The sequence below is a fragment of the Phyllobates terribilis genome, unplaced genomic scaffold (genome assembly GCF_046119375.1).
Source record: "Phyllobates terribilis strain yellow unplaced genomic scaffold, ASM4611937v1 Scaffold_4__5_contigs__length_816908805, whole genome shotgun sequence".
Taxonomy (NCBI): domain Eukaryota; kingdom Metazoa; phylum Chordata; class Amphibia; order Anura; family Dendrobatidae; genus Phyllobates; species Phyllobates terribilis.
The window spans coordinates 354,745,862-354,761,423 of NW_027362764.1; the positions used below are offsets into that span (position 1 = coordinate 354,745,862).

General features: G+C 48.0%; 1 protein-coding gene across 4 annotated transcripts in view; it reads left to right on the forward strand.

Annotated features, from left to right (window-relative positions):
* The window catches only part of STX17 (syntaxin 17), a 324,080-nt gene that overhangs the window by 179,940 nt on the left and 128,578 nt on the right, over window positions 1-15,562 (forward strand). The gene's annotated exons all lie outside the window — the stretch shown is intronic.

Consider the following 15,562-nt stretch of genomic DNA (forward strand, 5'->3'; position numbering starts at 1 on the left):
TAGGAGGGACATCATTTCGGGGGAGGGGACCGGTGGTGCGCCATAAGGCAGGAAGGTGTTTCTTCTGCGGGAGAAAGGGACATTTTATTGGGGGGTGTCCATCCCGTCCCTTGCAGAGTGAAGAGTCGTCGGAAAACTGTTGATCCCAGGTTGTGTGGTGGACGGCAATCTGGGAGTAGGTATTTCGTCCCTAGGTTCGTCTCAGTTTCTCGTACCGGCGGAGGTGGTGGTGGGTACGAGAACTGAGAGGATATCTGTTCTTCTGGATAGTGGGGCCGGGGCTAATCTGGTTGATGCTCGGTTTGCCCGGGTTCAAGGTATGCGGTTGAGTGAGTTGGCTAAACCCATCCCCATATTCTCGATCGATGCCAGGCCTCTCGGGCAGGGAAGTTTTTTGCAAGTTGTGCATGACGTAAAACTTCAAGTGGGGGCAATACATAAAGAACTGTTGTCTTGCTATGTGTTGGAGGGTCTTCCCACTCCTATTGTGTTGGGCCTTCCTTGGTTAGCTAAGCATAACCCGGTTATTAATTGGCAAACCAGGGAGATAAGCCAATGGAGTAAATTCTGTAATAAAAACTGCATGAACACGGTCATTGGTGCGTTTACTCCTTGGGTCTTACCTCCATTTCTGGCGGACTTTGAGGATGTATTCTCGGAGAAAGGGTGTCAGGAACTACCTCCTCATCGCGTGTATGACTGTTCTGTTAAACTGCTCCCTGAGGCCAAGTTACCTAAAGCTAGGTTGTATAACCTTTCTGGTCCTGAGAGGCAGGCCATGAAGGATTATATCTCAGAAAGTCTGGCTAAGGGGCATATTAGACCTTCATCTTCACCGGTGGCTGCGGGGTTCTTCTTTGTTAAGAAGAAAGATGGAGGCCTACGCCCTTGCCTGGATTTCCGTGAACTTAATCGGATTACGGTCCGAGATCCGTATCCGCTCCCACTTATTCCCGATCTCTTTAATCAGATCGTGGGCGCCAAATGGTTTTCTAAGTTGGATCTCAGGGGGGCGTACAATCTGATTAGGATGAAGGAGGGGGATGAGTGGAAGACGGCGTTTAACACTCCGGAGGGGCATTATGAGAACCTTGTCATGCCATTCGGTCTGACTAATGCCCCGGCGGTGTTTCAACACTTTGTTAATGACATTTTTTGCCGCTTGGTGGGACAGTTTGTTGTCATATATCTGGATGATATCCTAATTTACTCGCCGGATCTGGTGTCTCATCAGGAGCACGTTAGGCAGGTGTTACAGATCTTGCGGGATAATAAACTGTATGCCAAGTGGGAAAAGTGTGTGTTCGCCGTACAGGAACTCCAGTTTTTAGGCTTCCTGGTTTCAGCGTCCGGTTTTCGTATGGACCCTGGGAAAGTGCGGGCAGTTCTTGAGTGGGATCGGCCAGAGAATCTTAAGGCACTACAACGTTTCCTGGGGTTTGCTAATTATTACCGGAAGTTCATTCGTAATTTCTCGTCCATGGTTAAGCCTCTCACTGACATGACTAAAAAGGGGACGGATTTTTCTAGGTGGTCTGACAAGGCTTGTCAAGCATTCTCCTCTTTGAAAAAATGTTTTGCCTCGGCGCCCATACTCATTCAACCTGATGCGTCTCAGCCATTCATTGTAGAGGTAGACGCTTCCGAGGTAGGGGTGGGAGCAGTATTGTCACAGGGTTCGTCCCCTGGTAAGTGGCATCCGTGCGCCTTTTTCTCTAAAAAATTGTCGTCCGCTGAGAGGAATTACGATGTCGGCAATAGGGAACTCTTGGCCATTAAGTTAGCTTTTGAGGAGTGGCGCCATTTTCTGGAGGGGGCTGTTCATCCGGTCACCGTCATCACCGATCACAAGAACCTGCTATATCTGGAGTCCGCGAAACGTCTGAATCCCAGACAAGCTAGGTGGTCATTGTTTTTTACCAGGTTTAATTTTGTCGTTACATATCGTCCTGGGTCAAAAAATGTAAAGGCGGATGCCTTATCTCGTAGTTTCCCGGGGGCCGGGAATACGGACGACCCGATTCCTATCCTTCAGGAGGGGGTGGTGGTTTCGGCAGTATGCTCTGAGCTGGAGGAGGAGGTATTGGAGGCTCAGGGGGACGCCCCTGTTGGACCTCCAGGGAGATTGTTTGTTCCAGATCAGTTGCGACAAAAGGTGATCGAGGCACACCATAACTCAGTTTTTGCAGGACACCCGGGGAGTAAAGCTACTGTGGATCTCCTCTCGCGTCGGTTTTGGTGGCCTAATTTACATAAGGAGGTGGTAACTTTTGTCGCGTCCTGTGGGGTTTGTGCGCGCTCTAAGACCTCACATACCCGTCCGTCTGGGGCCCTCTTACCTTTGAAGATCCCGGAGCGTCCTTGGACTCATCTGTCTATGGACTTTATTACGGACCTCCCTCCGTCTTCGGGTAAAACGGTCATACTCGTTGTAGTGGACAGGTTCAGCAAGATGGCACATTTTATCGCTCTTCCGGCTCTCCCTAATGCTAAAACTCTTGCGCAGGTGTTCATTGGGGAGATTGTGAGGCTTCACGGGGTACCCTCCGAGGTGGTGTCTGATCGGGGGTCTCAGTTTGTGTCTAAGTTCTGGAAGGCGTTTTGTGCACGGCGGGGGATGCAGTTGTCATTCTCATCGGCTTTTCATCCTCAGACCAATGGTCAGACGGAACGTATGAACCAGAGCTTGGAGACATATCTCCGGTGTTTTGTGTCAGAGAACCAGGAGGACTGGGCTTCTTTCTTACCTCTGGCAGAGTTTGCTCTTAATAATAGGCGGAGCGAGTCCACTGGTAAGTCCCCGTTTTTTGGGGCATATGGTTTTCACCCCCAGTTTTGTACTTTCAGTGGGGGGGGCTCTTCGGGGGTTCCTGAGGAGGAACGATTTTCCTCATCACTCGCTTCAGTATGGAGAGGGGTGCTGAAGAATCTGAATACTATGGGGAACCGATACAAACGTATGGCTGATAGGAGGAGAGTGTCTGGTCCGGACCTTAGTGTGAACGATCGGGTATGGTTGTCTACCAGGAATATAAAACTTAAGGTTCCCTCCTGGAAACTGGGTCCCAGGTTCATCGGGCCGTACAGAATCAGTTCTATTATTAATCCGGTGGCATTCCGTCTTGACCTCCCCCCTACGTTTAAAATTCACAACGTGTTTCACAGATCATTGCTTAAGAGGTATGTGGCGCCGGTGGTACCGTCACTTTTACCTCCCCCTCCAGTGGTTGTCAATGGTAACTTGGAGTTCCAGGTATCGAGGGTCATTGATTCACGCTTTAATCGCCGGTCCCTTCAGTACCTGGTTCATTGGAAGGGGTATGGTCCTGAGGAGAGGATGTGGGTTCCTGCGTCGGATATCAGCGCAGACCGATTAGTTCGGGCCTTCCACACGACTCACCCGGATAAACCTGGCCCTGAGGGTCCGGAGGCCCCTCGTAGAAGGGGGGGTACTGTCACGGGTGTGTTGCCACGAAGATCGTCACGAGTACACAGCCTGACTTCTCGCAGCTGACTTGTTGGTGCTTTGTGTTTCTCGGCAGTGAGGGAGTTAATTCTCTCTCTCTCTCTGGGCTAGATGAGGTCCAGCCTCGCCCAGCTGCAATCAATACTTCTGTAGTGAGACTCCTTCATATACCTGCTGGTCTGTTTGGGAGGTGTCGGTGAAAGCATTTCATTCAGACTGACAGAGCGGATCGTGGTGTTTGGAGTTGCTGAGATAAGTGTATTTGGAAGTGGTTTTTCCCTTTCCTCGCTTTATCATTTATCTCCTTTCCCGTTGGTTTTCCCTCTGTTGTAGTTGTTTGTATGCAAGGTGGTTTTGGTTTTTCCCTTGTACTGTCTCGTTCGTCTAAATACTGTGTTTGGGCATATTATTTCTTGTTCCCTTTGGTTGTGATCGGGGTCCTTCTCAGGACTAGATTACTGAGGTGCAGGGATCTTCAGGAGGTAGGGGTTACGCTGGCGGCCTGGACCTCTGTACCTTTAACAGTACCTCCAGGTTGAGGGATTAGTCAGGGCCCCAGCTTAGGGTCAGCTTAGGCCCCCTACCTCCAGTATACAGAGACAGCGTGACACCTAACATGTCCGCCTGCATCTTCCTCACAGACCGGCAGTTTGCCGGGGACACCCTTATCAACCCCGTCTAAGCACAATAGCCAGCCCTCGGTCCCTCAGATGTGGACAAGTAAAAGACCATTTCCTCCTAGCCATGAGAAAGCTAAGAGGTTGAATTTCACCATCTGCAAGCTCTTGGCTACAGAAATGCTGCCTTTCCGCCTGGTGGACACAGAGGATTTTCGAGACCTTATGTCCGTCGCAGTGCCCCAGTACCAGATGCCCAGTTGGCACTACTTCTCAAAGAAAGGTGTGCCTGCGCTCCACCAGCATGTCGCACACAACATCACCGCTTCTTTGAGAAACTCTGTGTGTGACAGGGTGCATTTCACCACAGACACTTGGACCAGTAGGCATGGACAGGGGCGTTACATGTCGCTGACTGGGCACTGGGTAACTATGGTGACAGCAGGACAAGGGGCTGCTGTCCAAGTCTTGCCGTCCCCACGAGTTGTGCGTCAATCCTCTTTATGTCAAAGTTCCTCCACTGCTTCTGCCTCCTCAACCTCCTCTCGGTCTTCCACCTGCACCCAAAGCCTGTCTGGTCATGCCACAAGCTTTCTAACTGCGCAGAAGGGATCCTGCACACCTCCTTACTATGCTGGCAGTAGGGCTCAACGTCATCAGGCGGTTTTTACTTTGAAATGTCTGGGAAATGTGAGTCACACAGCTGAGGAGTTGTGGTCAGCTCTGGAGAGCCAATTTCATGAATGGTTGTCTCCACTGGACCTGAAACCAGGGAAGGCCGTGTGCGACAATGCTGCAAACCTGGGTGCGGCCCTTCGCCGGGGCAATGTCACACACGTGCCTTGTATGGCTCACGTGTTGAACCTGGTTGTCCAGCAATTTTTAGCCCACTATCCCAGACTAGATGGCCTTCTGCAGAGGGCACGGACGCTGTGTGCTCACTTCCGCCGTTCGCATCCCGCAGCTCAGCGACTTACATCTCTACAGAAGTCGTTGGGCCTGCCACTTCACCAGCTAAAATGCGATGTGCCTACCCGGTGGAATTCAACTCTGCACATGTTGCAGCGACTGTGGCAGCACCGACAAGCCCTGGTGCAATACGTTCTGACGTATAGCCTGGGCCAACGAGATCCAGAGGTGGGGCAAATCACGCTGCAGGAGTGGTCTCAGATCAGGGACCTATGCACCCTTCTGCACAGTTTTGAAATGGCGACGAAGATGTTTAGTGCTGACGATGCCATTATCAGCATGACTATTCCGGTGATTTACATGCTGGAGCACATGTTAAACAGAATTCGGAGTCAGGTGGTGGCACAAGAGGAGGTGGAGGAAGTAGAGGAGGAGGAGTTGTATGCGGAAGGGCTAACATCTGCAAGGTCCAGACGGTCGGCAGCACCAAGGCGGCAGGCATGTGAGGGTGGGGGAGATGGTTTTACCAGGGTGCATGGTAGCAGCCAAACTAGTGAGGAAGGTGCAGTAGCCCAGGAAGAAGTGGAGGACGAACTGATGGAAGACTCATCAGATGAGGGAGACCTTGATCACATTTCTGTTGTGCGAGGTTGGGGGGAGAGGACAGAGGAAGGAAGCATGATTGTTACCTCGCCACCAACACAACAGGGACTTGGTGCTCCTGGATGCGCAACACACATGAGTGCCTTCTTGCTGCACTACCTGCAACATGACCCTCGAATTGTGAGAATTAGAAATAATCCTGACTACTGGGTTGCCACACTGTTAGATCCCCGGTACAAAAGTAAATTTGCAGAAATTATTCCTGCCATTGAAAGGGATGCACGCATGCTGGAGTATCAGCAGAGACTGTTGCAGAATCTTACATGTGCTTTTCCACAAAACACCAGTGGTGCACGTAGTGAATCTCACAGTTCCAACTTGCCAACTGTGGGACCGTCAAGTGTTCAGCACTCAAAACGTAACAGAACCACAGTATCTGCTGGTAACATCAATTTTGCGGAATCATTTCACCACTTTTTTAGCCCATCCTTTGCAAGGCCACAGGAGACAAGAAGTCTGACACATAGTCAACGCCTAGAGACGATGGTACAGGAGTATCTCCAATTAAACATTGAAGCCATGACTGTGTCACTGGACCCTTGCTCTTTTTGGGCTTCCAATGTGGATAAATGGCCGGAGCTAGCCACTTACGCCTTGGAGATCTTGTCATGCCCCGCAGCCAGCGTTCTGTCTGAACGTGTGTTCAGCGCTGCTGGTGGTGTGCTGACAAATAAGCGCACGCGTCTGTCCACTGATAATGTAGACAGACTCACGTTCATAAAGATGAACAAATCATGGATCCGAAATGACTTTTCTACCCCTGTGTCATCCTGGGGAGAGTAAAAGCTTGCTGATTGGTTAAAATCACCCTACCAACCGTTTTAAGCTTTCAAATTACTAATCATGTTTATCTGTATCTTGGCTGGAAAATAATTTGGGCTTTGTAGCAGTGTGCATCACTGATTCTATTAGGCCATCTATAATAAGCTCCACCAGATTTAAAATTACTAATAATAATTTTTAGCTGCATCTAGCCCGGAAAATAATTTTGGGGCTCCGAGATGCGCAAGACACATAAGTGCCTTCTTGCTGCACTACCTGCAACATGACCCTCATATTGTCAGAATTCGAAGTAATCATGACTACTGGGTTGCCACACTCTTAGATCCCCCAAACTTTTCAATCAACCTTTTCATTTTAATAAAGACCAAAAAAATGGTCATTTTTGAAATTATAAGCATTAGCAGGTTATTAGAAACTGAAATCAAACAGTTTTCAACTCAAAACTTTATTCTAGGTGATGTTACATTTTCACTAGGACCCCTTGTTCGAAAGGAGCTTCTGAACTCTCTCGTCCATTGAATTTGTCAGGTTTTGGATGGTTTCTGCTTCAATTGTTTTGCATGAGGACAGAATACCCTCCCAGAGCTGTTGCTTAGATGTGAACTGCCTCCCGCCATCATAGACACTCCTTTTGATGATGCTCCAGAGGTTCTGAATGGGGTAGAGGTCAGGGGAGCATGGGGGTCACATCATAAGTTTGTCCCCTTTTATGCCCATATCAGCCAGAGATGCAGATGTTTTATGTGCAGCATGAGATGGTGCATTATCATGCAAGAAAATGATCTTGCTGTGAAATACACGGTTCTTCTTCTTGAACCATGGCAGGAAGTGCTGTTTGAGAAAATCCACATACATTATGGAGTTCATCTTTAGCGCCTTCAGGGATCCTAAAGGGGCCGACAATCTCTCTCCCCATGATTCCAGCCCAAAACATTACTCCACCTCCTCCTTGTTGGCGCTGTAGCCGTGTTTGCGTGGGGTGTCCATCAACCAGCCATCCTCCACTCCATCCATCTGGACCATCGAGCGCTGCACGGCACTCATCCGTGAACAAAACAGTTTTGAAATCAGTCTTCATGTAATGTTTAGCCCACTGGAGCCGTTTCTGCTTGTGTGAAGTGGATAGAGGAGGTCGACAGGATGGCGTATGCACAGCTGCAAACCTCTGAAGGACCCTGCATCTTGTTGTTCGGGGGACGTTGGAGGCACCAGCAGCTTCAAAAACGTGTCTGCTGCTATGACAAGGCTTTTTTTCCGCTGCTCTTTTAACCTGACGTAATTGCCTGTAGGAAAGAGTCCTCAATTTTCCCTTATCAGCACGCACACGTGTGTACTGTGATTCAGCTACATACTTCTTGATTGCCAAGACACTTCATCCTGATCATCGCACAATGTTGATTGTAGTCATGCCTTGACCTAAACACTCCACAATTTGTTGCTTCTCAGCAGCCGACACAACCTTTTTCTTTCCCATTTTGGCAGAAAATGTAGGCTGCTTAATAATGTGAGACAGCCTTCTTAAGTAGTCTTGCTTTTCACTGGACACACCTGCCAAACTAATTAGCACAGGTGTCTGCAATTGCTTACAGTGATATAAAGAGCCCTGACACACATCACCATCAATGAGTTTAACTGACAAACAAACAAATTCTTCCCTTATCACTCCTAAACACTTTTTGCATAATAATTTGGAACACAGTGTACATGTGCTTTTCCACAAAACACCAGTGGTTCACGTAGTGAATCTTACAGTTCTAACTTGCCAACCGTGGTCTGTATGGAGTTGTTCAATAAAGGGCCCAAAATTAAGATAACATAGATGGGAGAGGTCTCTATGAATAGGAATTCCTAAGTATTTGATACCCTGTGAGGGCCAGGCAAAGGGAAAGTTGGACTGGATGGAATCCTATATGGATTTGGGGAGGGAGACATCGAGGGCCTCAGACTTCACTGCATTGATTTTAAAATTTGACCATGTAACAAAGTGATCTATTTCAGCCATAACAGCATGGATGGATATATGTGATTGAGTGATATATACTAGGACATCATCAGCAAATAGAGAGCACTTGTACTCGGTGCCTCCCACCTCAATCCACCTAATATTGGGGTTATGGCGAATTGATGAGAGCAGGTGCTCCGTCACTAGGATGTATAAGAGAGGGGACAGAGGACATCCCTGCCTTGTCCCATTGGTGATTGTGAAAGGTGATGAAAATGTTCTGATGCACCCCCTGGGCCTTGGGACACCCGGAGCCGGACCCTTTTTGGTGGATGCTGGTGGTTGTAGTCTTCGTGGCGGCGACCCGGTTCCGTGGCTCAGGGTGGTCAAACCAGTGGCGGAACTATTTATGTGGTTTTGATGTTTAAATGTCCGACTACGCCACCCGTGGATTGCGGTCAGAGTGAACCGCCGCTGCAGGGCAGACCGCTGAGGCTGGTGTTGTGGGTGCAGCAGAGCGTAGCATAACTCCCCACGGGAGGAGTATAGCCTCAGGGCAGTGTATGCGGAGGATGGGGGTGATGGTGCAGGGCAGCAGCAGTAACGACACGGAGTCAATGATGCAGTCCAGGGCCTTTACTCACAGTTCTTATTATCCAGACCACGTCTGCAGGTAACGGCTGCCCACGTCGTACTGTGCTCACCAGGTGAGGGGCTCAGACAACTCCCAGATAACTTTGGAGCGCTTCACAGGACCCCCTTTGTGTGTCCTTTGTTTGGCCTTTCTTACCAACCCTTCTGTCCGGCTGCCTCGGGCCTCCTCTTGGTAAACTTGGCGCCAGTTTCCCTGACCCTATGTGGTGCCTTCCTAGCGGGTGTAGTGAGGGGCTGCGCCACATAAAATGTCACAGCCTCCGGTTTCTAGCTGAGGGTCGTTTCCTGCCTCCACTAGATTCGGGGACCGGTCTCCCCCTTTGGCCTGACCCCTCCACGCAGGTGGATTCGGGCGTGCGGTGGCGACTCGCCCGTCCGCACCCCTGGGATCCCTTCATTCCTCGTTCCTGGAGCCTTCTCCGCTCCTCTTCCTTCCTTCTCCCTCTTCCAGGCCTGGGCCTCTGTTACTAGGCCCGCCTCCGGAGCAGAGCTCATGCAGAGCCCCTGCTCCCTGCCACTTCTGCTCAGACTTCTCTGCACTGAACTAAGATGGTGCCCACCTTTTATACTCCCTTCTCAATGCACCCAGGAACTGCTTCCTCCCTGCTCCTGCACTACAGGGTTCCCCTTCCTCAGTGTTCCCTCCCCCCACTCCAGCCAGGGACAGGGACTGTCGTGCCCATCTCAGGGGCATATTGGTCGCCCTGCCCCACGGCAATGTGGTGTAATGCATGCAGGTGTCGGGTCCTGATCCACACTCCATCCTTACCTGAGAGTGAGATATCACACCTCTGGGTGAGGTGCAATACCTCTGTAGCAACCGAGCCCTCAGGGTGCTACAGTTCCATTCATCTTCAGCCTAGGTGACGTATTGTGATACAGGGCCATGATTTTGGCTATAAAAGGGTCCCCTAAACCCCTACCCCAAGCTTTTTAAGAGAATCATATATGGCGTGCCAGGAGACTCTATGGAATGCTTTCTCAGCATCCAACGAGAGTATCTAATTACAAATTTTGAGCTGCATCTAGCCCAGGAAATACTTTGTGCCTAGTAGCAGTGTCTGCTAGTCAGCGGATTATCCCGGCTGTTAAGCAAGCTACACCACCTGTAGTTTGGACACTTAATTTTTTCAAAGGAAATGCTTCGGGACCACGGGATACTCAGTGAAGAGCATCAGGAGGCACCCCAAGGCATAGGGGCTGGGACTGGCAGTAGGATGCCTTGCGGTGGACAGCCGAGCTCGATCCTTATAAAAGCTTTTTAACTGCAGCAGCTTTAGTGGACGCTACTGGAGCTGGAATTACGCGGCTGCTGGCATGAGACTTGCCCTCCAATAGATCCTTGTAAATGGATTTAAAGTGTATTCATTCAAATTAGAGAGACAATTTAAATTAAAAAGCTTAGAGCTGCCTCCACCACAGGGGGGCTCGCTCGACCCACCAGCGGACAGGCACCAGTATTGGGAGAGGGGGGCTGGCCGTCAGGATTCACCGCGGCTCTGGCACAAACCCGGCGACACGGAGGTGGCACGGGCAGGAGCGGACTGAACGTGTCGGCTTCTCACTTTTTGGATTTTAGAAGGGCATGACATGCTATATCTGTGTCTCCCCCTCCTTTTACTCCTCCACCTCTTTTCTTTTCGCATGACTATATGTACTTGTCACTTTTCCATGTGTTAGTTGTGTCTTCTGAGCAGTTTGTCAGCTTTTGGACACCTTTGAAGGTGTTTTCTATGTGTTTCTATGTGTTTTTGTTTGCCTGCCATTGGTTTTAACGGTGTTCGAAGGTGTTCGACGAACCGAACCGAACTCGAACACTACGGGGGTGGCTCAACACTAGTGCTGATATAGCCATTGCTATACACACCATCATAGAGAGTGGTTTAATATAACCTCCCTGCTTGCTCCCAACGTGCGTTTCGCCGTCTGGGCTTTGACGAGGGATGTTTAATGTTGAAGTGATACATTTTAAATAATGGAATGCTACTCAGATTGATATGTTTCTTACAAAAAAGATTTGCTATATTGTTATTTTATATATAATATTTATGTTTTTATGTTTTTTTTTTATATGAAGAAAACTGAGAACAATGCAGGGTGAATTACAGGGGGAACGTTAAGTATTCAGACCCCTTTAAATTTTTCACTCTGTTTCATTGCAGCCATTTGGTAAATTCTAAAAAGTTCATTTTTTTCCTCATTAAAGTACACTCTGCACCCCATTTTAACTGAAAAAAAAACAGAAATGTAGAATTTTTTGCAAATTTATTAAAAAAGAAAAACTGAAATATCACATGGTCATAAGTATTCAGACCCTTTGCTCAGTATTGAGTAGAAGCACCCTTTTGAGCTAGTACAGCCATGAGTCTTCTTGGGAATGATGCAAGAAGTTTTTCACACCTGGATTTGGGGATCCTCTGCCATTCTTCCTTGCAGATCCTCTTCAGTTCCATCAGGTTGGATGGTGAACGTTGGTTGACAGCCATTTTCAGGTTTCTCCAGAGATGCTCAATTGGGTTTAGGTCAGGGCTCTGGCTGGGCCAATCATGAATGGTCACAGAGTTTTTCTGAAGTCACTCCTTTGTTATTTTAGCTGTGTGCTTAGGGTCATTGTCTTGTTTGGAAAATGAACCTTCGGCCAAGTCTGAGGTCCAGAGCAATCTGGAAGAGGTTTTCATCCAGGATATCTCTGTACTTAGCCACATTCATGTTTCCTTCAATTGCAACCAGTCGTCCTGTCTCTGCAGCTGAAAAACACCCCCATAGCATGATGCTGCCACCACCATGTTTCACTGCTGGGATTGTGTTGGGCAGGTGTTGAGCAGTGCCTGGTTTTCTGCACACATACTGCTTAGAATTGTCACCAAAAAGTTCTATCTTCGTCTCATCAGACCAGAGAATCTTATTTCTCATAGTCTGGGAGTCCTTCATGTGTTTTTGAGCAAACTCTATGTGGGCTTTCAAATGTAATGCACTGAGGAGAGGCTTCCGTCGGGCCACTCTGCCATAAAGGCCCGACTGGTGGAGGGCTGCAGTGATAGTTGACTTTGTGGAACTTTCTCCCATCTCCCTTCTGCGTCTCTGGAGCTCAGCCACAGTGATCTTGGGGTTCTTCTTTACCTCTCTCGCCAAGGCTCTTCTCCCATGATTGCTCAGTTTGGCTGGACGGCCAGGTCTAGACTTCTGGTGGTCCCAAACTTCTTCCATTTAAGGATTATGGAGGCCACTGTGCTCTTAGGAACATTGAGTAATGCAGACAGAAATTTTTTTGTAACCTTGGCCAGATCTGTGCCGTGCCACAATTATGTCTCTGAGCTCCTTGGGCAGTTCCTTTGAGCTCATGATTCTCATTTGGTCTGACATGCACTGTGAGCTGTGAGGTCTTATATAGACAGGTGTGTGCCTTTCCAAATCAACTCCTATCAGTTTAATTAAACACAGCTGGACTCCAATGAAGGAGTAGAAGCATCTCAAGGAGGATCACAAGGAAATGGACAGCATGAACACTTAAATATGAGTGTCTGATCAAAGGGTCTGAATACTTATGACCATGTAATATTTCAGGGTTTTTTTTTAATAAATTTGCAAAAATTTCTACATTTCTGTTTTTTTCGGTCAAGATGAGGTGCAGGGTGTACTTTAATGAGAAAAAAAATGAGCTTTTTAGAATTTACCAAATGTCTGCAATGAAACAGAGTGAAAAATTTAAAGGGGTCTTAATACTTTCCGTACCCACTGTACTTCTCCTTTTCTTCTTTGTATCCCCTCCCTCTCTCACTCTGGGAAAGGGCAGTAAAAGAAGGGTCAGTCATTTTTTCCATACACCTGAAGAAAGCTGGAAATAGCCGAAACGCGTTGTATATTTCGTTTTTATGGGTTTTATATTAGTGTGAATATAACAATTTTATTTACAAGCAACCTGAAGTTCCTATACCTTGATCTCACTCAGTGGCAAAGACAGCGCCATCACCTGGTTCTCCTTTTTGACACTTGTTTTATCAGTTGTTTACTACTGTAATTATTTATTGAATCAGACATAATATGGTCATCATGTATTATCCTGCTATTTAATGCTTATCATGCAATTATGTGCTACCACCACTAGACCTGATCTTCATTATATACCCCCTGCACTCTGATCCACCTGTGGGATTTTTTACTCCCTGATTCTAGATTTTTATTGTTCTGACTCTAATAAAGTTGTCTTTATTAACAATATCCTTGTTGTGTATCTGTTTGTAGGTATGGTGCAATACTAATCCTGCAAAGTTTTTTCAGCAGGGAAATATCATACGTAATTTAAAATGGGCGCGGTGCGTGGTAAGAGACTGGGAAGTGGACATGATGCTGATGGTGAGTGCCGAGGCCCTGGGCAAGGTGAAACTGTGCCTGCTGCTGGAGCACAACAAACACACACATCATGTCGACCTAGCTTCCTGTCCGACTTTTTTAGGGTGGCGCAGAACACCACTCCTAATGCCAGACCAGTGTAAAAAGTTTATTCGTTGGATACCAGGTAATGCTTCCAGTCAGTTTGCCAGCACCACCCTGTCTTCCACATAGTCCAGTCTCAGTAGCCGTGATTCTGGACCATATAATCCTCACCCTTATCCTTTTTCCTCCCAGTATGCCGAGTGCCCGGAGACCAGTGATCCCACAAAGAGCTGTTCACATTTCCATTTATAGAATCTGGCCTTTTGCCTTGTTCATTTCAAGCGAGACATGAGGAGATTGCAGGTAGCAATTCCCAAATATTTGAGCAACCATGGTCACAAGAAGGCGATGGTGGGAACTGCAATTACTGTTGCAAGAGATGAATGATGAGACACAATTGCCAACAAGTAATGTTAAGTCAGCAAGTCAGAAGGACACTGCTTCTTCCCCTGTCCCAGCCAACACCAATAACCTGTGCATGACACAGACGAAAATGCCTCCCACCCTGCACCTGTCATTGCACACTTGCAACCACCGTCAGCAACCACGTCCTTGTCCCAGCTCAACGTTCAGTTGTCCCTACCCCAGTCCTTGGAATGCAGACGTAAATATGCAGCCATTCACCCACAGGCCACAATACTAAACGGTCACATTTCCAGACTGTTGCCCTGGAAATTTTGCCATTTATGCTTCTGGAGACGGAAGCTTTCTGCAACTTCATGGCGGTAGCCGTCCCTCAGTACTTGGTCCCCATCCGCCACTTTTTCACCCTTGTGTGCAGTCCCTGCATTACACAAGCACGTTTCCCATAACATCAGTCGTGCCCTGACCAAGACTGTTACTGGGAAGGTCCACTTAACCAGGGATACGCAGACAATTTCCATGACGGCACACTGGGTGAACATTGTGGAAGCCGGGACCCAGTTGGACCCTGGGACGGAACACGTGCTACTGACGCCGAAGATTGTGGGTCCTGGTTCAATCAGGGTTTCCCCCTCCTTTTACAGCATTTCCTGCACTTCCTCCTCACCTTCCATCTCCAAAACGTTAACATCAGTAGCAAGCTGGAAGCACTGCCCCGGCCAAGTGGCAACAGGCTCTGTTGAAGCTTATCTGCTTAGATGACCAACTGCACACCTCCGCAGAGTTGTTGAAAGGTCTAACAGAGCAGACTGATCTGTGGCTCTCGCCCCTGAGCCTACAACCATGCATGGTCATGTGTGACAATAGATGCAACCTGGTGGCGGCTCTAAAGCTTGTCAACCTTGCACATGGACCATGCCTGGCCCACGTGCTCAAATTGGTGGTTCGCTGTTTATCAAAACCTACCCAGATCTGCCTGAGCTACTTGTGAAAGTACGTCAGATGTGTGCCCATTTCCACTACAGCTGCCTCCTCCCTGGCAGTGCTGCAGCAGTGTTTGCAACAGCGTTTCCAGTCGGTGACCTGGAAGCAGCTCACCAACTGGTGTGCAATGTCACAACGCGTTGAAACTCAACATTACATATGTTGCCAAGGCTTTATGAGCAGCAGAGGGCAGTAGTTGAAAACCAGCTGCAACATGCTCATCGGTATTCCTGCCAGCCTCCGCACATAAGATCTAATGAGTGGGCTTGGATGTCTGACATGGATGTCTGACATCTGTATGGCTCTCAAAAACTTTGAGGAGTCGACGAAGATGGTGAGTGCGCGATGACACCATAATCTCATTTATTTTGCCTTATAAACAAGTCATTATCCTGGAAGGAATGTTACTTGACATTCTTTCCAGTAAAATCAATTTTATCTTCGTTTTTGTATGTTTTATTGTCAGTTCGTAAAAGTGGCTTAATACTCTGACAACATTGTTCCCAGCAGGAATTGAGAGATGCTTTCAGGGGTCTTCCCATGCTGCTTCCATGGCATTTCAACCCTGTTTCCATTGATTCTAGCAATTTTTAGACCCCTCCAGACCTCCTTTCACTAAGCATGTGACTTATGAAGGTACTGGCTTGCACCAGAAATTTTTAAAGGCTTCATAGCAAAAGGGATAAATATATATGTACATGCCAGTTTTTAGGTACTTGATTCCATAAATTTAATTTATGCCTATTT